Source organism: Passer domesticus, chromosome 22 (genome assembly GCF_036417665.1).
Source record: "Passer domesticus isolate bPasDom1 chromosome 22, bPasDom1.hap1, whole genome shotgun sequence".
NCBI classification, from domain to species: domain Eukaryota; kingdom Metazoa; phylum Chordata; class Aves; order Passeriformes; family Passeridae; genus Passer; species Passer domesticus.
This window is the reverse complement of record NC_087495.1, coordinates 6,838,549-6,860,362: the sequence shown is the minus strand read 5'-3', so window position 1 is coordinate 6,860,362 and position 21,814 is coordinate 6,838,549. Positions and strand designations below refer to the sequence as shown.

Here is a 21,814-nt window from a genome sequence, read left to right as displayed (position 1 = left end):
ATCTTTAGGGAGGAGGGGTCTGCAGGGGGGTCTTTGGGAGGGGATCTTTAGGGAGAGGGGAATCTTTGGGGGGGGGGTCTGCAGGATGGATCTTTGGGGAGAGGGGGGTCTGCAGGGGGGTCTTTAGGGAAAGGGGGGGGGTCTGCAGGGGGGTCTTTAGGGAAAGGGGGGGGTCTGCAGGGGGGTCTTTAGGGAGAGGGGGATCTTTGGGGGGGTCTGCAGTGAGATCTTTAGGGAGGAGGGGTCTGCAATGGGATCTTTGGGGGAGGTCTGCAGGGAGGGGGGGTCTGCAGTGGGATTTTTAGGGAGGGGGGATTTGCAGGGGGATCTTTAAGGAGGGGGGATCTTTAGGGAGAGGGGGGTCTACAGTGGGATTTTTAGGGAGAGGGGGATCTTTTAGGGAGCAGGGATCTACAGGGAGAGGGGGGATCTGTAGGGGGGATCTGCAGGGGGATATTTGGGGGAGTCTGCAGGGGGATCTTTGGGGGGGTTTGCAGGGGGATCTTTAGGGAGAGGAGGGGTTTGCAGGGTGGGTTTGCAGTGGGATCTTTAGAGAGAGGGGGGGTCTGCAGGAGCCTGACCCCGCTGCCCCCTCCCTCCCTCCCTGAGCAGGGGCATTTCCAGCCCCAGGGAAGGGTTCTGCCCCCAAAACTCGGCCTCTCTTCACCCTGGTGCTGAACATCAGCCACTGCAAGAGAGCAAATTCCCTTCCTGCCTCAGTTTCCCCTGATTTCTGGGCTGGGGTTCCTGGGAGGAGCAGCTCCTCTGCCCTTCCCAGATGATTTTACAGTCGGAGCCTGGAGGAAAATGAACATTTATTGGCCGTAAAGCACTCAGGGAATTTTCACCCCGATTTCTTGGAGTGAAGATGCTCAGCCCTGGCATTTCCCATTCCCTAAAAGAAAAAGGAAAAAAATATTGTAAAGAGCAGTGTGGGAACTTCAGGCTGAAGGGATTGGGATTGCTCAGCCTGGAGAGGAGAGGAGGCTCCAAGGCGACCTCGTGGTGCCCTTCCAGGACCTGAAGGAGCCGCAGGGAACATGGAGAGGGAATATTCCCAAGGGATGGAGCTGCAGGAGGAGAGGGAACGGCTCCCACTGAACGAAAGGATCTGTAGGTGGGACATTGGGAAGGAATTGTCCCTGGGATGGGATTCCAGAGCAGCTGGGGCTGCCCCTGGAGCCCTGGCAGTGCCCAAGGCCTGGCACAGCAGGAGATGACCCTGCCCTGGCACTGGGTGACCTGGAAATCCTTCCAGCCCAAACCACGCCAGGAATTTCTGATACAGATCACCAGGAAAACGTCCAGGATTAAAGCTCTGGTCCATCCGTTTCTGCAAAAGGAGGGGCAGATCTCCGTCTCTGCAGTGCCAAGTGGATTTCCTGCATGGCACACGGGGAGTCCTGGCATGGTTTGGGCTCAAGGGACCCCAAAAGTCATTTAATTACAGCGAAATCAATGCACTTAAGCATCAATTAAGTAGGAAAATCCTGGTCTTCTTTCCACAGGGAGCTTTCCCTCTGGTGCCATTGCAGATTGAGCAGCCAGACCCACCAAAATCCTCTGGAATCACAAAAGATCCTTTTTGGATACTAGGTTATTTTGCATGACCACTAAAGCTTTTTCTTTATAATATAAAAATAATATATTCATTTATACATATATAAATTATATAAATATAAACATATCTCTATTTATATAAATATATGTATATAAAATATGTGTTTACATGTAATATATTTTATATACTATTATTGTTATATTTATAGATATATTAATATATTTTATATTATTAAATATATTTATATAAATATATTTATCGATTTAAATATTCAAATATATAATTTTTTTTTTTTTTTTTTTTTTTACTATGTTCCAGCTCCAAGTTGATTTTTCTGCTGACTCCAGGAGCCGAAACCTGGATGAAAACCACTCCAGGATGGGAAAAGCTCTGCAGAAATGAGGCTCAGCAGCAGCGGGCTCGCCCTGAAAACTCAATCTTCCCCAGATCAGGGGCAGGGAAGGAGCCAGCAGCTCTGAAGGAGCTCACCAAAGTGCTCTCATTTATTCTTATTACCAAGCCTTGCATGCCAGCTTCCCTGGAAAGCTCTTCTGGAAAAATATCCAGAAGGAAATTAGATTTAAAAAAAAATCCATCAGAGCCTGCCTCTCTCCCAGCAATTCACAAATCAGCTGGGTCAGACCCAGACCATTTCTGGCTGGGCTTTTTTGGGTCAGGGGCTGGGTTTGTTCCTCATTTCCCAGGTGGAATTCACTCTGGAGTCTTCCTGGAGCTCAGGGTTGGTGCTGGCCTTGGCACGAGGGAATTCCCACTCAGTTTTGGGGTCTTCCACTGGATATTTTCTCTCCCTGAGTTTTGGGGTGTTCCACTTGATGTTTTTCCCCCCCTCAGTTTTGAGGTGTTCCACTGGATATTTTCCCACCCTCAGTTTTAGGGTGTTCCAGTGGAAATTTTCTCTGTCTTGAGTTTTGGGGTGTTCCACTGGATATTTTCTCTCCCTGATTTCCAGGGTGTTCCATTGGATGTTTTCCCTCCCTCAGATTTGGGGTATTCCATGGGATATTTTCCCTCACTGAGTTTTGGGGTGTTCACTGGATATTTTTCCCTTTTTCAGTCCCCCCCAGCCCGGGCTGGCTCCATCCCTGTTCCAGCAGCTCCAGAGGACTCCCAGCACAGTTAATTTGGCTTTTCCATGAATATTTCGGTCCAAAGGCTTCAGCTGGAGCTGGGAGCAGAGCCTCTGGGCAGGCCTTGGATTTGGGAATGCTCAGGGAATGCTGCAATTAAAACTCCTCTGTCTTTAACAAACCTAATTTGACCCCTCCGTGCTCAGACATTCCCAGGAATATTCCCAGAAAATCTTGCCCAGCAGAATCAGGAATGTCACAGTGTTCACCGTGGAACAAGCAGCAGAATGTGATTTATTTTTTCATTTTTCCCCCTGAGGAATTCTCAGGGCAGGTTCCTTTTCCCCGTGAGCCCTGCCGGGACGAGTGGCAATACCAGGGATGGGAATTGCAGAATTGCAGAATTCCAGAGCCACCATCCCAGGGTTTAACGATCCCCCTGCTGGAATGGCACCGGGGTGCTGCCCTGCCCTCCAGAGCCACCCCCAGCTGCGGGCAGAGCTTTGGGATCAGCTCAGGCTCCTCCTCCCTCCCCTTGGCTTGCTCAATATTCCCCAGTGGTTTTCCCTGCTGGCTGGTGTTATAAATAGGCTGCTCATGCATTTATTATCTGCTCCTCTGCAGGCACAGTGTGACACAGACCTGCCTGTTCCCAGCTCCCAGTCCTTCCCCAAACTCCCAGTAAAGCAGGAATTGCTCCTTGGCAAAAGGGGGTGAAATCCACATTTAGAAAGAACTTCCAGATCTCCCCGTCCCAAACAGCTCCAGAGCAGGGACAGGACTCAGAGAACTGCGGGGACAGTTTGGGAAAGGGACAGAGAAGTCCTGGAGGGCTTTTATGGTGCCAGTGTGTTCGTGGGGTGTCTCTGTTCCTGCTTTGGGGGTTCCTTCCTTTGGTATTTATTTATATTTTTCTCCTGCCTTTAAACTTTTTTTTGTCTTTACCAATTTTTATTTATTTATTTATTTATTCATAATTTATAATGATATGATATATTATATTGTATTGTATTGTATTATATTATATTGTATTGTATTGTATTATATTGTATTGTATTGTATTATATTGTATTGTATTGTATTATATTGTATTGTATTGTATTATATTGTATTATATTGTATTGTATTGTATTATATTGTATTATATTAAATTTATTATATTTTTAAATTTTTTAAAATTTATTGGTGTTTCATTACTTATGGCTGAACTCTGTGCCTCACACTGGGGCCAGGACGAGCAGAAAGCAGCTCTGGATGTTGTGCCCTGTCACAAACACTCGTGGGAGATCCCAGGCTGGATTCATTTCAAAAAAATGAAAGGGAAAGGAACTGGGATGATGGGAAGAGATCTGGGATGATGGGAAGGGAACTGGGATTGTGGGAAAGGAACGGGGATTGTGGGAAAGGAACTGGGATTGTGGGAAAGGAACTGGGATGGTACTGGGATTGTGGGAAGGGAACTGGGATTGTGGGAAAGGAACTGGGATGAGGGGAAAGGAACTGGGATGGAACTGGGATGATGGGAAAGGAGCTGGGATTGTGTGAAAGGAACTGGGATGGTGGGAGAGGAACTGGAATGATGGGAAAGAAACTGGGATGATGGGAAAAGAGTTGGGATTATGGAAAAGGAGCTGGGATGAGCCCTCCTGATGGAGAAGGAACTGGGATGATGGAGAAGGAGCTGGAATTATGGAAAAGGAGCTGGGATGATGGGAAAGGAGCTGGGATGGGCCCTCCTGATGGAAAAGGGGCTGGGATTATGGAGAAGGAACTGGGATTATGGAAAAGGAGCTGGGATGATGGAGAAGGAGCTGGGATGGGCCCTCCTGATGGAGAAGGAGCTGGGATTATGGAGAAGGAACTGGGATGATGGAGAAGGAACTGGGATGGGCCCTCCTGATGGAGAAGCAGCTGGGATGTGCCCTCCTCGCTCCACCCTCTCCCATCAGGGGTGCTCCAGGTCCCTGCCCAGATCCGGGGAGAAGGGAGGGCAGGCAGCTCCGTGTGTTCTCCCTCTGCAGCTCCGTTTCCAGGAAAATTTGCCCTTTCACAGTTGCTTCAGCGAAAATGTCAGCGAATGCCAAATGCCCGGAGCCACAAACGCCCAGCGCAGGAGAGGCTCCATAAATCAGGCAGCAGTTAGTGGGAAAAAATCAGGTTCCAAGGAGGAAAGCAGTGGGATACGGGGTCGGTTTTTTTGTTTTTCGGGGTTTTTTTTCCCCCCCTCGGAGCCGGGGCAGCAGCGTTTGAGTTCATTATGCGGCGCAGCAGTGCAGGAATTCATCACATTGTCAAAGCTCGGCTGTTTTTTTGTGGGTCGGGGCCGTGAGTGTGGCTGCGGGTGTGAGCGAGGCCGCCAACAAAGGCGCCCCGCAATCAACTTTGTCTGCCCACAAAGCCCCCACGGCGGCCGGGGGGCTGGTGGCCCAGCCGGGAGCCGGGCGGGCACAGCTGTGACCAATGCCAACACAGCTCCCCTCAATATGGAGTGACCCCGGCGCCTTCTGCAACCTGCTCCAGCCTCGTCCCCGAGCGCTCGCACAAAGAGCCGCCAGCAAACAAAACCTCTGTGAGCGCTTCCAGGGCTTTCCCTCGGAGGGAAAACAACAACAACAACAACAAAAAAATGTCTTAAATATTTCATCAGGCTCTTCTCGCGCCTTTCTTGTTGAATTTTTTTTTTTTTTTTTTTTTTTTACCTACCAAAATTAAAAACCAGACAAAATGGACATGAAAAGTGTGGGTGAACAAATGATTAAAGGAGGGGAAGGGATGGGTTTGGAGCTGGGGGAAGCTCCCCGTGCTGCTGTCCTGGGTGGAATTACAAAGGGAAAAATAAACTCTCCCAGGTGAAATAGTTTTGAAATAGAACTAAACTCAACTTTTATCAGTTTTGAAATATTTTTTTCCTGGTTTTTAGGCGGACCAGCCACAGCCAGAGGGGCTGGGGATGCTTGGAAAAGGCTCTCGGGCACCTGGTGGGTGCATTCCAGCTCTTGGGATGGTGGGAGATCCCGAGCGAGGTCATGGAATGATGGAATGGTTGGGTCAGAAGGGACCTCAAAATCAGCTCGTTCCAGCCCTGCCGTGGGCAGGGACACTCCAGCATCCCAGGCTGGCCTTGGGCACTTCCAGGGGTGTGGAATCAGCTGTGCCAGGGCCCCACCACCCTCCCAGGGCAGGATTTATTCCTAATTCCCCATCCAAACCTCCTCTGCGGCCAGAGGTGTGAAGGCTGCAGGAAGAGGAAGGAAAAGCCAGAATTCCATCCCATCCCACTGATCCCATCCCATCAAATCCCACTGATCCCATCCCATCAATCCCACTGATCCCATCCCACTGATCCCATCCCATCCCATCCATCCCATCCCAAATCTCCCAATGACCTTTCCCAGGCTGGGAGGGCTCCCTTTGCTCCCCAGGCTCTCCCTCCATCCCTGAGCTCACAAATATTACAAACATTTCAAACAATAAACACTTTTAATAACTCTTCCCCCCACAGGGTCCATTCTGCTCCACTAAACGACTCTGACAGGACTTTTCCCCATTTTTCCCCTTTTTCCCTGCCCTGCTTCCCTTCTCCTGCCCTGATTCCAGAGGGGAAGGAGCCAGCCACAATGGCCTCACTCCTCTTTTGTTTCAGCCTTGATTTACCCCCCCCTTTTAAGGACCCTCCTGAATAATTCAGTGTTATCACTCAGGATGATGCTGGATTATTACAAGGCTTCCTTCCCTCCCATCCTCCCCCCTCCTCCTCCTCCCCCCCTCCCTTCCCATAACCTTTAAATTCCTTCCACACGTGAATGGGTTCAAAGGAAGTCGCGGAAGGCAAACACACAACGAGGAGGTTGCTGCTCTGCCCCTCCGCTGTCAGCTTGATAAATATAATGTGTCACCAATTAAAAACCCATTGCCATTCCGCGGCTGCAGCCCGGCCTCGTTAGGGCCCTCCTCCCGGGGTGGCTCCCAGGAGCTGCTGCTATCATTGTTGATAACAGAGGCGCTGCGTTTTTCCCATCCTGGGCCATTTCAGGCCTCCACATTGGCATGTAAATAAGTTATTCACCCGGCATCACTTGCTGATAGAAAAATGACCATGAAACTCTTTGATTTTGGGTTTGCTCTTGTCACCGGCGCACAATGAAATCAAGAGTTGCAGTTTTCTGGCTGGGGCTTGTGGAGGGCTTTTATTATTTTTTTTCCCTCCTTTTTTTTTGGCCTTTTCTCTTTCCCAAGTCTCCCCTCGCAGCATTTGTATGGGAATGGTGCCATCCCACAATTTAATGCCGGGGTTGACCTGCGAGGTGTCCCCACTCCAACAGAGCACAGCGTTGTTTATTTTTGCCCTCCCCAGGAACATTCAAAAACAATCTGGGTCACGCAGGAAAAGCTGTTGGCTTTTCCCCCTCTTTTTTTTTTTTGTTTTTGGCTCTCAATGCCTTTGGAGAGCAGAAAGAGACCCCTGGACTCTTCCCCATGGGGGATCTGGGGCAATCCCACAGCCCTGCCTTGCCCCAGGGTGCAGCCAGGGAAATTTTCTCTGGAATATTGATGAATTCCTTCAGCCTCCCTGCCTCTCTCCAGCTGCTTTTCCCGGAGGGATTTGCGTTCCCATGGGCTGCTCCTAAACCATTCCTGTTTTCCCCTCATTCTGCCCCAATTTTGGGGTGCTGGGTGCCTTCCCAGGGGTCAGAGCTCACCCACAGCCTCTGGGAGCTTCATTCCCTGGTCACCAAAACTTGGACCTGTCACTCCTGGGTCCCAGCACGGGCAGCAGCCAGGTGAAGGGGATTTATTTTGTATTTTGGGGCAAAAAGCTGTTGGATTTTCATGGGAAAACTCCAGGGCCAGGCTTTGGTAATCTTTTGGGTGAAATGTGGGAATCTGCTGTGGTCAGAGCTCCTCATTTCCAATTTAAGACCTGCAGTGCTTTAAGATTTCCACACCAACCTGAACCGGGACATTTCCAGACAGAAACCACCACCAACAACCTCTGGGGTTTATTTTTATTTCTATTTTTTTGCCTCTGTTTTGTGTTGCTTGGGGTTTTTTGTTGTTTGGGTTTTTTTTAACTTTCTCCCCTTGGAGAGGGATGGGAGAATCTTTCATTCAGGGGAGCTGGGCCCGGGCGGTTTGAGTGATAAAGATGCTTCTGTGCAGCGTTTGAAGTGGAAATTCATGCAGATTTGGAGCCTGGATGCTCCCAGCAACGTTCTGGGAAGCTTTGCTTGTTAGATCCGTGTAATAAAAGTTCCTCCCTCCCACCCCAGCCCCGCTCGTCCCCGGCCTCTCTCCGGGCTCAGTCTGGAATCTCTGAAGTTCCCCCTCGCCCGCCAAGCACCACCTGCAAGAGGGGGAGTTCCCTGGAGCTGGGAGACAAAAGGATTTGCAATCAAAGCCTCGGAATAGGAGGGGAAAAAAGGAAGGAAAAAAGGCATCAAAAAGTTTTTCCACGTTCTGGGCTGTCTGGGAAGCGGAAGGGGGAGAACTGGGGGGTTTTCTTGCCTCATTTACAGGCTGTGGGAACGGGGATGTCTCCCAAAATCTCTTATCTCCCTTTTTGGTGGGGAGAGGGCGATGGAATTTAATCCTGTGGGACACAAATTTGCCTTTCTGGGCGGTGTTGTCGTTGCTTGGCTTCCAAGAGTAAATGTCTCTGCTTTGGTGAGGAAAAAAACAGGATTAAACTCGGTGGGCGAAGCAGAGGGAAGAGAACAAGTGGAATTCTTACCTTGTATTCCCAATCTCATTCCTCTTTTTTAACTGAATGGGTTTTGAGGGAGCTGAGAGGTAAAAAAAAAAATTCCACAGCAAAAGTCTGCGAGCGAATAAGGGCTTTGGAATGAGATGATTTTTAAGGACCCTTCCAACCGCAAACTCTGGGGTTCTATAAAGAGAATTGTATTTTTCAAAAGTCCTGAAAGAGAGGGGGGAGAAAACCTTGTTGTGGAAATGAGAGGGGAGATGTGGGGAGAGAAAATCCATCTGGGGCTGGGTGGGCAGAGCAGGACGAGAGTTTTGCTCTCCAAGGAAATCCTTTCCCAGCAGGTTTTTGGCCAGCAGGAGCAGGAAAGGAAACAAAACTTGAGGCATTCAGGAAAACGCTGGAAATACCTTAAAAATTTACAATTCTTGTGCCACCTGAGAGGCCTTTCTGAGCTTTGCCCCCTGTGGGAAAAGCGCTCAGGACCACGGGGTGACTTTTCCCTTCCTCCAACCGAAATCATTCCCTTCACCTTTGGTTTCCCACCCCCAAAACCAGGCTGGAGCCCCGATTTTCTGCCACTCCCCACCCCTCCTGCTGCCGCCCCGTTCTTCTTTACCTTGCCAAGGCGCCTGTGTTTCCCTGCAGAGCCCGGGGATGTTGATCCCGGGGGAGCCGGGAATGTTTATCCGCTGTCAGTGGCGGGGTCACCCCGGGGATTGACACCCGAGCCCCCCTGCCCTCCTTAGGGATGCACCAGGCTGTCAGTAACGAGGCCACGAGGTTTATTCAGCGCCGATCTCCCCATCTCAAAAGATAATCTGGGAATAATTGGGACTTAAGGAACTGGTGGGAATCTGATTTTTTGGCGGCGCTGCCATTCAGGAAACAGATGGACATCTTATTTCGCCCTAATTTGATGGGCTTGCTTGACAAAATGGCAGAGGTTGCACTTTGCTACAATAATCAGCTGCCACTCAGACTTTGTAAGGGGCTTGTGGAGGTTTCTTCTTAATTAGAGCGTGGCTCCCTATCGGGGAGGAGGTGATTCCCAGCAGCTTCTCTGCCTCCGGAGCCTGGAAAAGAGAGGGAAAAACCGAGGGGGTCTTCAGGTTTGTGTCAGATTTGGGGGTTTTTAAAAGTCTGGTTTGGAAAATGGAGCTCATTGTGCGTGGATAATGAATTCATGGATTTGCTCCCTCTGCCCCGGGGCAGCTTTCCCTGGGCTGGGGGGCACCTTGGGAAGCTTTGGAAAGCCTCGGGATTATTCCCGGGTTTGCAAACCCCACTTTTCACTTGCAAAAAAACTTCCCAGTGCTGCCGTTTAACCCCTGACCTCCCGTGCTGCTTCCCCGGCTGATCCCACTCCAAAGGAATCCTCTGGGATCCCAGCCCCCCTCAGGCTGCTTTTCTCACTGTCCCCCCTCTGCAGCTAAAAATCCACGGGGAGCTTTGTTAATTAGGCAAATATAATTACCCCACCCCAGGGAAGTGCTGGAGTCTCCCTGGAAGAGCTCAAAAACTGAGGATTTTGGTGGCACTGGGAGAAATGGTTCAGGGGAATGCTGGGGGTGTTGGCTCCAAGGTTGGAATTCATGATTTTGGAGTTTTTGCCGAACTTTTCCAAAAAGTTTGGGACTTTCTCCCAGACTCAATGACTCCATGATTCTGTGTTCAAGCCCCTCAATCAGGTGCTGATGGATTAAAGAGCCAGCTGACACCAAGCCCAGATGTCCTTCTTGCTTTCCTCATTCCTTCCCCCTTGGAGATTCCATTTTTGCATTTTCCCAGCAATTTCTGAGGGGAAAGCTGAAGTTACTGAGCAGTCCAGGGACTCCAGACTGGGAGAGGCTCCAGCTCCAACCAGCCCCGTTCTGCACATGAGGAATAAAGGGAATTCCAGTGGGATCTGTGGAATGGGAGGTGCAGGATGCACAGATTTCCCCCAGGGGCTCATCTGCCATTCCTGGCTCTTGGCTGTGCTGTTGGACATCCATCAATCCCCAGATATCCATCAATCCCCAGAGATCCATCAATCCCTGGATGTCCATCAGTCCCTGGCTGTCACTAACTCTGCATTTCTTGGTGTTTAGGACCAGTGAAAAAGAACCCACTGAGCCCTTCGTGGGATGGCTTGGATTGGAAAGGGACTTGAAGATCATCCAGTGCCACCCATCCCATGCGTCCCACTGTCCCAGGCTGCTCCATCCAACCTTGGCTTGGACAATTCCAGGGATGAGGAATCCACGACTTCTTTGTGCCTCTGGTTGTGGCATCACTCTGAGCCTCTCCGCCATTTCCTTCACCCTAAAAACCACCCAAAGGAGCAAACCCTCCTCCTCCATGAAGATCCTCACTAAAAATCAGTTTTCCCTTGCTGCCCCATCAGCTCGGGGATATTTTTTTCTCCTTCTCTTTGCACACCTCCAGGGTGACCTTCACACTCCTCCAGGCTGCAGAGGAGCCAAAGTTTACAGCAAGGTCATTCCAGCTGCTCCAGCCACAGCCGTGGAAGGGATCCCAGGAAACTGCTCAGGGATTCCAGAGCCCTCCACCCGCGGGTACCACCTCGGAGCATCCCCTCTTGATTTATTCTCCCAGGAGATGAGGTGGTTGCAAGGATTTCAAGAAGCCCATCTAATGGAGTGCTGGAAATGATAAATCAGTGGGGCTTTGTAAAGGTTATTACTTTAAACAAAGAGGGGCTTGAATGGAGCCAATTAAACGGCACCTGAATTGATAAACAAACTGCTTATTGTCGGGGGCTATTCTGCAGCTCTGGGGGTCCCCCCTCGCTGGAGGCCTGGGGATAAATTTACATGTGATTGGAGTTTAATGGGCCGCAACAGGCCTCCCATCCCATCGCCATGGCAACCGGCCCTTTCTCCAGCTTTTAAACAGTCTGCACTGGCCTTTTATGATTGTCTGCTGCTGGCAGCCCGACGGGGTGGGCCTGCCTTGTAGCAATTTGTTTCTGTCCCCGGGCACGGCCCGGCCAGGCCATGAATATATCTGGGGGGACACGGCGACAAAGGGCCGGGCCGAGGGGGCTCCATGGAGACCCTGGCACTGGAATGGTGACATATGGTCCGTGCTGACCCCGAGCAGCCCCACAATGAGCAGCCCTCAGCCCCTTTTTGGTCCCCGGCCCGGTTAGGCCGGGCCTATTCATGCCTAGGCCGAGTCAGCGGGCCTAGGCCTCTCCCCCCGCTTGTTTGGGGGCTTTGCTGCCGCTGAAATCTCAGCACTAAAGGGAGAATGAGAGAGGGGAGGAAGGAGATAAAGGCAGGAAGAAAAGGCTCTCCATGTCCCAGAGATGTTTGCTTTCCACTTGATTGGAAGCTGAATGGGCGCGGGTCGGAGCGGGGAGAGCTCCTGGTGTTGGGATCCCAGCGTGGTTTGGGGTCAAAGGGACCTGAAATCCCAACCAGAGCCATGGGCAGGGACACCTTCCGCCATCCCAGGGTGCTCCAACCCCGCCTTGGACACTTCCAGGGATGGGGCAGCTGTGGCTTCTCCGGGAATTCCATCCTGGCCCCTCATCACCCTCATGGGAGGAATTTATTCCCAGTATCCCATCCATCCCTGCCCTTGGCAGTGGGATCCATTTCCCTTTTCCTGTCACTCTATTCCTCATCCCCAGTCCCTCTCCAGCTCTCCTGGAGCTCCTTCGGGCACTAGAAGGGGTTTTGAGTTCTCCTTTTCTTCTCCAGGTGAACATTCCCAGCTTTTGAAGTTGGATCAGGCTGAGGGTGCCCCTGGCCCTGGATCCCACCCGGATCCCACCCGGATCCCACCTGGTACCACAGCCAGCCCTGAACACGTCCCACAAGGACAAGGGACTGCAGGATACTCACCCCACCCCCAAATCCCATTTTTTCCAGGTGACTCAGGTGTCAGAGCAGCTGGGTTTGCATTGCTGTCCCTCCCTGACCACAGCAGGAACCTCGTGACTGCAAAAGCTCATTTCTGGTAAAGGCCCCACCTGCCAGCTCTGCTCAGTGACCCCACAAACCAATGGGATTTGCATGTGGACACCTAATCCTGGGCTGTTCTTCCTCCAAGTCTGAGGGAGAGCCCTGGGCTTGGATCTCTGGTGAAGGAATCTGAAAGGCAGACTCATAAAAGTCACCAGAAAGAAGCTGCCACACCAGTGCTGTGCGGGAAAAACAAACTGGCCAAACTGGGCAAGAAAATAATCTTTTCAAATCAGGACTTTCCCCAAAAAAAAAAACCTTCATTCAGCAGGAAAAATGAAAAAAATCCCCTCAATAATTGATGTACCAAACATTGCAATGCTCGCAAAAACGCGGATTTTGTGCCTGGAGAGGAGAATTTCTCCCAGAGGTGGCTGAGTGAGGATGCTGGGGGTGCTATCAAAGCTCGGCTCCTCCTCGCTGCCCTCCCCACCCCCGGGGCTGGTGTGAAGGGCCTGGGATCGGCTGCATTCCCCCTTTCATCTCGGGGTGTGACTTTGTGTCCAGCTGCACCACCAGGGCCCGTTAGCCCCTTATTTCCTGGCAGTTTGGTGGCTGCAGGCACAAATTCCAGGGTTTCCTCCTGCCCCAAGATGTTGTGGCACTTGGACAGGGAATTCCTGCAGCCAGGACTGGGAGAGCAAAAATTCCAGGGTCCCTCTTGTCTCAAAATCCAGGGTTCCATCTTGTCTTGTGGCTCTTGGAGAGGAAATTCCTGCAGCCAGGACTGGGAAAACCTAAAATCCAAGAGTCCTTCTTGCCTCAGGAGTGTCACAGAACTTGGAGAGGGAATTTTTGTAATGAGGGCTGGGAGAGCAAAAATTCCAGGATCTCTCTTGTCTCAAAGTGTTGCGGGACTCAGAGAGGGAATTCCTGCAACCAGGGCTGGGAATACAAAAAGTTCCAGGATTTCCTCTCGCCTTGTGGCACACTGAGAGGGAATTCCTGCAGCCAGGAATGTGACAGACCCATGCCAGAGGCTGCTCTCCAGGAGATCTCTTCCAGCATTTCCTTGGGATACAGAAATTCCATCATTTTCTCTGCCCTGACTCCTTCAGGTGCCTGAGGTGCAAGCAAACACCTTTGCAGCAGGGTCTTCAAAATGATGGAATTAAACCAGTGAAATCCCCTTGATGTGGGAAGAAGGGCTTTATTTTCAATAATATTTTCATTAATACACCCCAGAGTTGTTCTCAGCTGGAGATTTAATGCCTGAGTTTGAAATCTCCCGGCTTCTCCCGGGACAAACCAGCCTGGAATTCTGAAATTCTTTATTTGGGATATTGCACCCATTGGAATTCTTTATTTGGGATATTTATCAGCGTGTTTTGACTTGGCTTGGGGTTTTTTAAATTGGTTTTTGAACGAGACTTAACCTGGATCCATGGAGGGCAGGAAAACCCCCCAGGACAGCAAAATTCCCTCTCCTTCCCTTGCCATTTGCTTGGGAGGGATTTTCCTGCCAAGTTTATGGCCAGGCCTTGCATTTGAAAGGAAAATTGCTCTTCTTGAGCTGGTGAGAGAGCAGGAGAAGAAACAACACCAAGCAAAAGGGGAGGTGAAAACCTGGCTGGAGGCTTCCAGCTGCAAGAGGAGCCCGTGGCGTCCCGGATTTTCCCATCCCAGCCCGGAATTCCGGCGGGTTTGGTTTTCTAAACAGGATCTGGGCGATGCAGGACATCGCCAGGCCCGAGCAGGATGGTTTCATCAGCAGGGAGGAGAAAAGGAAGGTGCTGAGGTGAGGCTGGCGGGGAGGAAGTGACGCCAATCCCGCCTCGCATCCCGGCATTCCGCGAAGTTTGGGAAGGAGCCCTGGCCTCCCGTTCATCGCTGGTTATCCCAACTTCCCTGCTGCTCCTCAGCACCAGGGATTGTGGGGGGAGGAAACCACGCTCAGCTTTTCCTTGGGACTGCTGTGAGAGGGGAGTTTTCCCCTGGAAATGTGGGAATTTGCACCACGAGGAAAGTGCCACCCTAAGGAACTCGGTCCCTAAAAGCCAAGGCAGAAGGCTGAGAATGTTTTTGATTGGGATGAAAGCGATAGAAACAACCCCAAAGAAAGGAGAAAATCCCGGTTTATGGCATCCATTTGGTCCTTAATGGGATCATTCCCGCGTTTCTCGCAGCCTTTAACATTTGGGCCGGTCATAAAGGGCCTTTTCCTCTCTGCTGCCCTCCTTCCCTCCCCAGATGGCTGCTCCAGCCTCCCACGCCACCTGACCCTTTGGGAAATCCTTTCCCAAAGCTGCTGCCTGCTGCTCTCTCCATATCCAAAAGCTTTCTGCTCCAAATTGTCAGATTAAGATTTTTTTGGACTTGGAGATGGGGTTATGAGAGGTGTTTTAAAAACTTTAATTCTGTTTTCAGTCTCGTGTGGCAATACAGATGTTATAATTCACGCTGTTACAATCAGAATCCGGCTGTTTTTTATTCTACAAATTCATTTCCCACACAAATATATCTTTTAATTCACCCTGCAGGATAATTGCTGTCTCCCATAAAAACGTTTCCAGGCTCCGAGAGCATTCCATGTGTGTGCCACAGGAAAAAACAACTCCAGCCCTGTAAACACAGCCACTTCCTGCCCTGCTCCCAGCAACCAGCACCACTGACCCAAATTTCCCCCCTTTCCTCCAGAAATCCTCCTTGCTCTCACACATTTCAGCCTGCTGGAAATGTCTCTGCAGGGCTGGGCTGCTCCAGGACGTTCCCAGCCTGTCCTGCTGGGGAATTTCAGTGGTTTTGGGGAAGCAGAGTCAATGCTGGCCCACGCCTGGGGCTGACAGGAGCTGGCAGCAGAGCTCTGCAGCCTGGGAATGTCACAGTGGGTGCTTTGGTGTCACGGGGGAAAAAGTGAGAAGGAATCGCTGCTGAAAATGGGAGAAATCTGATTTTTAAAAAATAAATTCTGCAGAGTGGCTGCAAATTAATTTCTGGGAGTTCTGTGCTTTTCTTTCCCTGGGATGCATTAAATCTGCAAAGGTGGAGGGAAGGGATTCTGCTAAATAACCCCGGGGTCTGGCAGTGTGTGAGGGAATTGTCACCTCTGTCACCTCTGTCACCTCTGCAGGGTCCCAGGTGTGAGCCCAGGGCTGGGCCAGCCTTGAGGACAGAGAATTTTGGGGACAGCTCTGGGGTCGCTGTGGCCCAGCTGCAGGAGCAGGGACAGTGCCAGCCCTGGGGACACTGCTGTCCCAGCCACACAAGGAGCTCCTTCAGCCCAAAGCTGCTTCCAGGGATTTCCCAGGATGCAGAACTCCCCCAGGGCTGGCACACACGTGCCAGCGCCACAATGTGCCACTGCTGGAGGGTTTGGGGTCAGCCCTGAGCTCTGGGATGGGACATTTGTGCAGGACAATCCCTGCCCTGAGAAACCCAGCTGTGCTCCGGGGGCTCTGCCCGTGTTTGTAAGGAATACATCCGCTTAAAATGTCATTTCAAATGTAATTTCAAATGTAATTTAACATGTAATTTAACATGCAATTTAACATGTAATTTAACATGTAATTTAACATGTAATTTAACATGTAATTTGACATGTAATTTGACATGTAATTCCCCCCTTTTCTTACGAAGAGATGGAGCCAGTGCTGAGTTCTGGGCACTCTCCAAACCCCATCCTTCCTCTTTTTCTTTCCCTTCCCACTCCCGGGAATGGATAAGGCACAAACCTGGGAAACGTGGGCTGGGAGGTGCCCTGTGAGCAGGGATGCAGCCCCGGGGGTGGCAGGGCCGGGGTGGCAGCAGGGGCCGGCTGCAGACGGGCGGCACACGCCCGGCGGGGCGGCAGCCGCAGTTAATGATGGTTTTATTCCGGTAATCAGCGAGCAAATAACGCGGCCACACCTGAGAGAGACCGGCTGGGCCAGCCCGGCAGGTCCGGGCTCGGGCAGGAGGGGCACAGGGAGGCTGCTGGCCATGGGAACCTCGGGCACGGCACGGCACGGCACGGCACGGCACGGCACGGCACGGCACGGCACGGCACGGCAGGGAGTGTGCCCGGGGCCGGGGTGACTCAGGAGGGGGACAGCCCCGGGACAGCCCGGGACAGCCCGGGACAGTGCTGGGACAGTGCTGGGAGAATCCTGGGACAGTCCTGGGACAGTGCTGGGAGAATCCTGGGACAGCGCTGGGATAATCCTGGGACATCAAGGGGAGAATCCTGGGACAGCCCTGGGACAGTGCTGGGACGGTGCTGGGACAATCCTAGGACAGTTCTGGGACAGCCCTGGGACACCCGAGAGAATCCTGGGACAACCCTGGGACATCACTGGGAGAATCCTGGGACAGCACTGGGAGAATCCTGGGACTGCCCCGGGACAACACTGGGACATTACTGAGAATCCTGGGGCAGCCTGGGACACCTGGGACACCTTTATTTGTACTTCTTTGTGAGCAGACCCCCCCAGGCCATCTGCCCCCCGGGTGTTTGTAGGAGTTCTCTGCTCCCTGGAGCCCTTCCCAGCAGCCTCAGGAGGGATCTCCAGGGAGGAGAGGGATGGAGGAGCTGCCTCTCCTCTCCCTTTGTCACCTTTGGATCTCCAGCCTGTGGCACCTTTGGGTCCCCAGCCAGCACTGGCTGTGTCCTTTCTGGTGAAAAGAGGATTTCTCTACAGCAGAAAAACCCCGTCCTTAAGTCCTGTCAGCCTCAGAACGAGCCCTGGAGCTGCTCTGACACCGAGCAGGGAGGAAAACAAACAAACAAGCGAGGAAATCAAACCCTGGGAGGGAAAAAAAAGAAAAAGGCAACGTGTCTGGAAGACAAGTCAAGGGCAGGCGGTGATGGGCAGGAGCAGCCCTGGCACTCGCAGTCGTGTCAGGGCACGGGAGAAGCGTGCAGACACGGGTCCAGCACCTGGGGAGGCTCAGGCTGGGCTGGAATCCTCGGGAGAGGGGCCGTGAGCTGCACCAGCCCCTGGGGTTTGTGATCCCCGCCGCAGGGAGAGGCTCTTAGGAGCTTTGCTCGCCTATTTTGGGAGTTCTGCCTCAAAATCCAGCCCTGCCACCACCCTCTGTCCTTGCCTGGTGGCGTCTGAGCCAGGGGGGGTGAAAGACCCCTGGAAAAATTCCTGAGCCCTCAGAGCTTGGGGAAGTCCTTTTCCTGCAACTTGAGGGTCGTTCCTTTATTTTTTAGGAGGGCCAGAAAGAATGAGATCCATTCACCAATCCATGGTGGAAGTGAGCTAGGAAAGGCAGGAGCAGGTCCTTAAATGGCTCCCAGATCCCACAGATCCCAGATCACACAGATCCCTCAGATCCCTCAGATCCCAAATCCCACAGACCCACAGATCCCACAGATCCCAGATCCCAAATCCCCTCAGATCCCACAGATCCCAAATCCCACAGATCCCAGATCCCTCAGATCCCACAGATCCCAAATCCCACAGATCCCACAGATCCCAGATCCCTCAGATCCCAAATCCCACAGATCCCAGATCCCTCAGATCCCTCAGATCCCAAATCCCACAAATCATACAAATCCCAGACCCCACAGATCACACAGATCCCAAATCCCACAAATCATACAGATCCCAGATCCCACAGATCCCAAATCCCACAGACCCCACAGCTAATGGGACAGGAGCTGGGTGCTGGGATCTGTCCCACAGCACTGGGATAAGGCTGGAAAACCCCCCCCCAAAAACCACGGAGCCAAACCTTTAACCGTGCTCACCCTGAAGCTGCATCCACACATTTTTTGGCATTTCCAGGGATCCCAGCACTTCCCTGAGCCACGGGAAAACCTGGGAACAGAGAGGAGCAGAGAGAGGGGGAGATTCCTGATGGGCACTTGCAGCATCCAGCCACTAATTCCTGAATTTTCCTCCCCACATCTGAGTCGGGGCGGGGAGAAGCCTCGGCTGTCCCACGCCAGCAGCTGAGCAGGGGTTTATTGCCTGTGAGTGCTTTTCCAAACGGGACCTGGAGCTCTCACACACTTTCAGCATTCCCTTTATCCCTCAGAGCCAGGAGGATTTTTATCTTCAGCCAGCGCTGCAGAAAAAAAAAATAAAATAAAATAAAAAATTCCATAAACCCAGCTGCCTTAAAAAATAAACCTCTTTTCCCAGCCTATGCTAATAATTTACTCTTATTCCAGGTTTTATTGGGAGTCCTTTCAAGGGCTGCCCCCCTCGGTAAATAGCTCATAACTCAGGCCAGCAGGATTTCCTCCCCGCTGGGACTTTTAATGTCGAAAGCAGAGGTGTCAAACCAGCGGCTCAAAGCCCCGTGGTGGCCCCGGAGAGTTCCACATCTGGCCTGGATCTCGGTGCTTAACACGTTTTAACTCTTGCCCCGAGCAGCTCCGGATTTCCCTCGGCAGCCCGGGTTAGGTTTGATTTAAGAGGCTGCAAGGAAAAGCCAAAAAAAAAAAAAATTAAATAAAAAAATAAATAAAAAAGGAGCTGTTGAAAGGTTCAAAGGGCTGCCCCGGGCTCTGGGAGCGGGGTGCGGGCTCGCAGCTCCCCCGGAGCAATGCTGGCGTTCCGGGATGCGCTCGGGAGAGAGGGAGGGAGCGGGGATGGGGGTGGGAGCCGAGCCCTGGGTTTATCGGGGCATCGCCGCACGAGCCGCGCGTGGCTGGGAGCACTGGGAGGGACTGGGAGGGACTGGGAGCACTGGGAGTGCTGGGAGCACTGGGATGGACTGGGAGCACTGAGAGCACTGGGGGCACTGGGAGCATTGGGGGCACTGGGAGCACTGGGAGCCCTGAACTGGGAGCACTGGGGGCACTGGGAGCTCTGGGAGCACTGAACTGGGAGCACTGGGAGCGCTGGGAGCTCTGGGGGCACTGGGAGCTCTGGGAGCACTGGAAGAACTGGGAGCACTGGGGGCACTGGGAGCGCTGGGAGAACTGGGAGCACTGGGAGCACTGGGAGGGACTGGGGACACTGGGAGCACTGGGAGCCCCTGCTCGCGCTGCCGTGGGAAAGGGGAGCCGCTGGTTTCTGTCTCCTTTATTTCAGGGGAGGTCCCTAAAAGGGAATTTGGGAAGTTTGTATGCTCTTCCTGACTTTCTCATTCCCTTTTTTTCATTCCCTTTTCTGCTCCCTGTGTCTCTCAGTCTCTGCCTGGTCTGGTGGCCGGGACTGTCCCCTCCTCTGGTCGCATTTTGGGGTAGAACAGAGCCCAAATCCCTGCAGGGTTTGGGTTGGAAATACCTTAAAGCTCATCCCATTCCACCTTTCCCTATCTTAAATTGCTCCAGCCTGGCCTTGGGCACTGCAGGAGGGGATCCAGGGGCTCAGGATCTGCCTCATCCCTTGGGAAGTGTTCCCTTATTTCCTAACACAGAAATGTGTGGATTTGGAGAGCACCCAGCCATCCCAAATCCCTGCAGGAGGAGGTTTGGGGGCTGAGCCCCACCCAGGATCTGCCTCATCCCTTGGGAAGCGTTCCCTGATTTCCTGACAGGGGAGTGTGTGGATTTGGAGGGCACCCAGCCATTCCCAAATCCTTGAAGGGTGAGAGGCTCAGCACTAGCCAGGATCTGCCTCATCCCTTGGGAAATATTCCCTAATTTCCTGAGACAGAAATGTGTGGATTTGGAGGGCATCCAGCCATCCCAATCCCTGCAGGAGGAGGTTTGGGGGCTCAGCCCCACCCTCATCCCTTGGGAAGCTCTCCCTGGTTCAATAAATGGATTTAGCAGCCACAGAGCGGCCGGGGGCGCCTCTCCCGAGCACCCAGCCCCCTTTCCCCCTCTCCCCTCTGATTCCTCTCCCCCAGAGCCCCAAACCCATCCCGAACCCCCTTTCCCCGGCCCCTCCTCTCCCCCAGAGCCCCAAACCCATCCCGAACCCCCTTCCCCTGTCTCTCCTCTCCCCCAGAGCTCCAAACCCATCCCGAACCCCCTTTCCCCCTCTCCCCTGCCCCTCCTCTCCCCCAGAGCCCCAAACCCATCCCGAACCCCCTTCCCCCTTTCCCCTGCCCCTCCTCTCCCCCAGAGCCCCAAACCCATCCCGAACCCCCTTCCCCCTTTCCCCTGCCCCTCCTCTCCCCCAGAGCCCCAAACCCATCCCGAACCCCCTTTCCCCTTCTCCCCTGTCTCTCCTCTCCCCCAGAGCCCCAAACCCATCCCGAACCCCCTTTCCCCTGTCTCTCCTCTCCCCCAGAGCCCCAAACCCATCCCGAACCCCCTTTCCCCTGTCTCTCCTCTCCCCCAGAGCCCCAAACCCATCCCGAACCCCCTTTCCCCGCCCGTTCCCGGTCCCAGGGGCCGGGGCTCCTCCCGGGCTGGCTCCGGGGCACGCCGGCCCCGCCGCCTTTCCCCCGGTGCCCGCCTCACCCCTGCCCTGCTGCGAGCCCGGGGCGAGGCGGAACGCCCCTGTGGCAGCCGGGCCGTGCCAGGCATCCCGCCAGGATCGCGCTTTCCCAGGTGCTGCCCGGCCGCTCCCAGCCCCGCGGCTCCGGGGGAAGCCGGGCAGCGGCAGGGGGTGAATAATCCCCCCGAGGGCACGGCTCGGAGCGTGCCCGGGCCTGCCCGTGATTCAGCGGCTGGCTCCGCCCGCCCTGCCCCTCCCGGGACACTCGGAATGGCTCAGAGGGTTCAGGGCAGAGGGAGAGGGGATGGGGAGAGCGCTGGAGGAGGATTGGGTGCAGCAGCAGCGGGGATAGTGCCGGGAAAACATGCAGGGATGGGTGGAATTGGCTGCTCAAAGCCTCTGCTCCTGGAGAGGAGAATGGGAGCAATCTTAAAATAAAATAAGATAAAATAAGAGAAAATAAAATAAAATAAGAAAAATAAAATAAAATAACATAAAATAAAATAAAATAAAATAAAATAAAATAAAATAAAATAAAATAAAATAAAATAAAATAAAATAAAATAAAATAAAATAAGTAAAAAACGTAAAAAAAAAGAAACAAAGAAAGAAAAGAGGAAAAAGCCTAAAAAAAGAAAAAGAAAAAAGAAAACTCCTTTAAAAAAATAGAAAATAGGAAAAAATCCTAAAAAAAAAAAAAGAAAAAGAAAAAAAGGAAAAATCCTAAGAAATAAAGGAAAAATCCTAAGAAAAAAAAATTTAAAAAATATTAAAAAATTAAAAAAGGAAAATCCTCAAGTTGCACCAGAGGAGCTTTAGGTTGGAGATCAGGGAAAAGAAAAACTCCACTGGAAGGACGAGCAAGCATTGGATGGGATTGCCCAGGGCAGTGGTGGAATCCCCACCCCTGGGAGCGCTCCAGGAGCACGTGGCTGTGACATCTGGGGACAATGTTGAGTGCTCTGCTCGGCCCGGCTGTGCTGGGGTGATGCAGGGATGTGGGGAATTGCTTTTCCAGCTTTGGGGATTCCGTGGTTCCCTGCTCTACCCCAGGGTTCCAGGTGGAGTTTCTGAGCTCCAGCCCTGGAGCCAAAAGGAGCAGGAGCAGGGGGGAATTTGTGCTCCCCAAATTTCCCCCCTGGCCATGGAGCTGCCCCGGCAGAGCTGGGGACAAAGGAGAGGGGACAAAGGAGAGGGGACAAAGGAGAGGGGACAAA

At 52.5% G+C, this 21,814-nt stretch overlaps 4 long non-coding RNA genes across 7 annotated transcripts; 2 read left to right on the top strand and 2 right to left on the bottom strand.

Moving 5' to 3' along the window:
* The first annotated feature begins 597 nt into the window (after nucleotides 1-597).
* LOC135285039 (uncharacterized) lies at nucleotides 598-2,156 on the top strand. The gene is made up of 3 exons (XR_010350053.1): nucleotides 598-1,117; nucleotides 1,509-1,596; nucleotides 1,880-2,156. It is a non-coding gene; the product is annotated as an uncharacterized LOC135285039 (long non-coding RNA).
* A 6,931-nt stretch (nucleotides 2,157-9,087) lies between these two features.
* Nucleotides 9,088-10,921, bottom strand: LOC135285082 (uncharacterized). Its single transcript, XR_010350090.1, has 2 exons — nucleotides 10,567-10,921; nucleotides 9,088-9,429 (listed from the first exon to the last, which is right to left on the bottom strand). It is a non-coding gene; the product is annotated as an uncharacterized LOC135285082 (long non-coding RNA).
* Nucleotides 10,922-11,241: 320 nt separating this feature from the next.
* Nucleotides 11,242-15,936, top strand: LOC135285083 (uncharacterized). 2 transcript variants are annotated; one of them, XR_010350091.1, is made up of 4 exons: nucleotides 11,242-11,440; nucleotides 12,067-12,153; nucleotides 12,238-14,068; nucleotides 14,811-15,936. It is a non-coding gene; the product is annotated as an uncharacterized LOC135285083 (long non-coding RNA). The 2 variants fall into 2 exon arrangements; XR_010350092.1 differs by lacking the exon at nucleotides 11,242-11,440 and adding an exon at nucleotides 11,470-11,638.
* On the bottom strand, nucleotides 15,892-20,737 carry LOC135285084 (uncharacterized). Of its 3 annotated transcripts, none has more exons than XR_010350095.1 (4): nucleotides 20,621-20,737; nucleotides 19,494-19,617; nucleotides 18,005-18,680; nucleotides 15,892-17,051 (listed from the first exon to the last, which is right to left on the bottom strand). It is a non-coding gene; the product is annotated as an uncharacterized LOC135285084 (long non-coding RNA). The 3 variants fall into 3 exon arrangements; XR_010350094.1 differs by lacking the exon at nucleotides 15,892-17,051 and adding an exon at nucleotides 17,064-17,513; XR_010350093.1 differs by lacking the exon at nucleotides 15,892-17,051 and having other exon boundaries at nucleotides 17,778-18,680.
* Nucleotides 20,738-21,814: the final 1,077 nt, after the last annotated feature.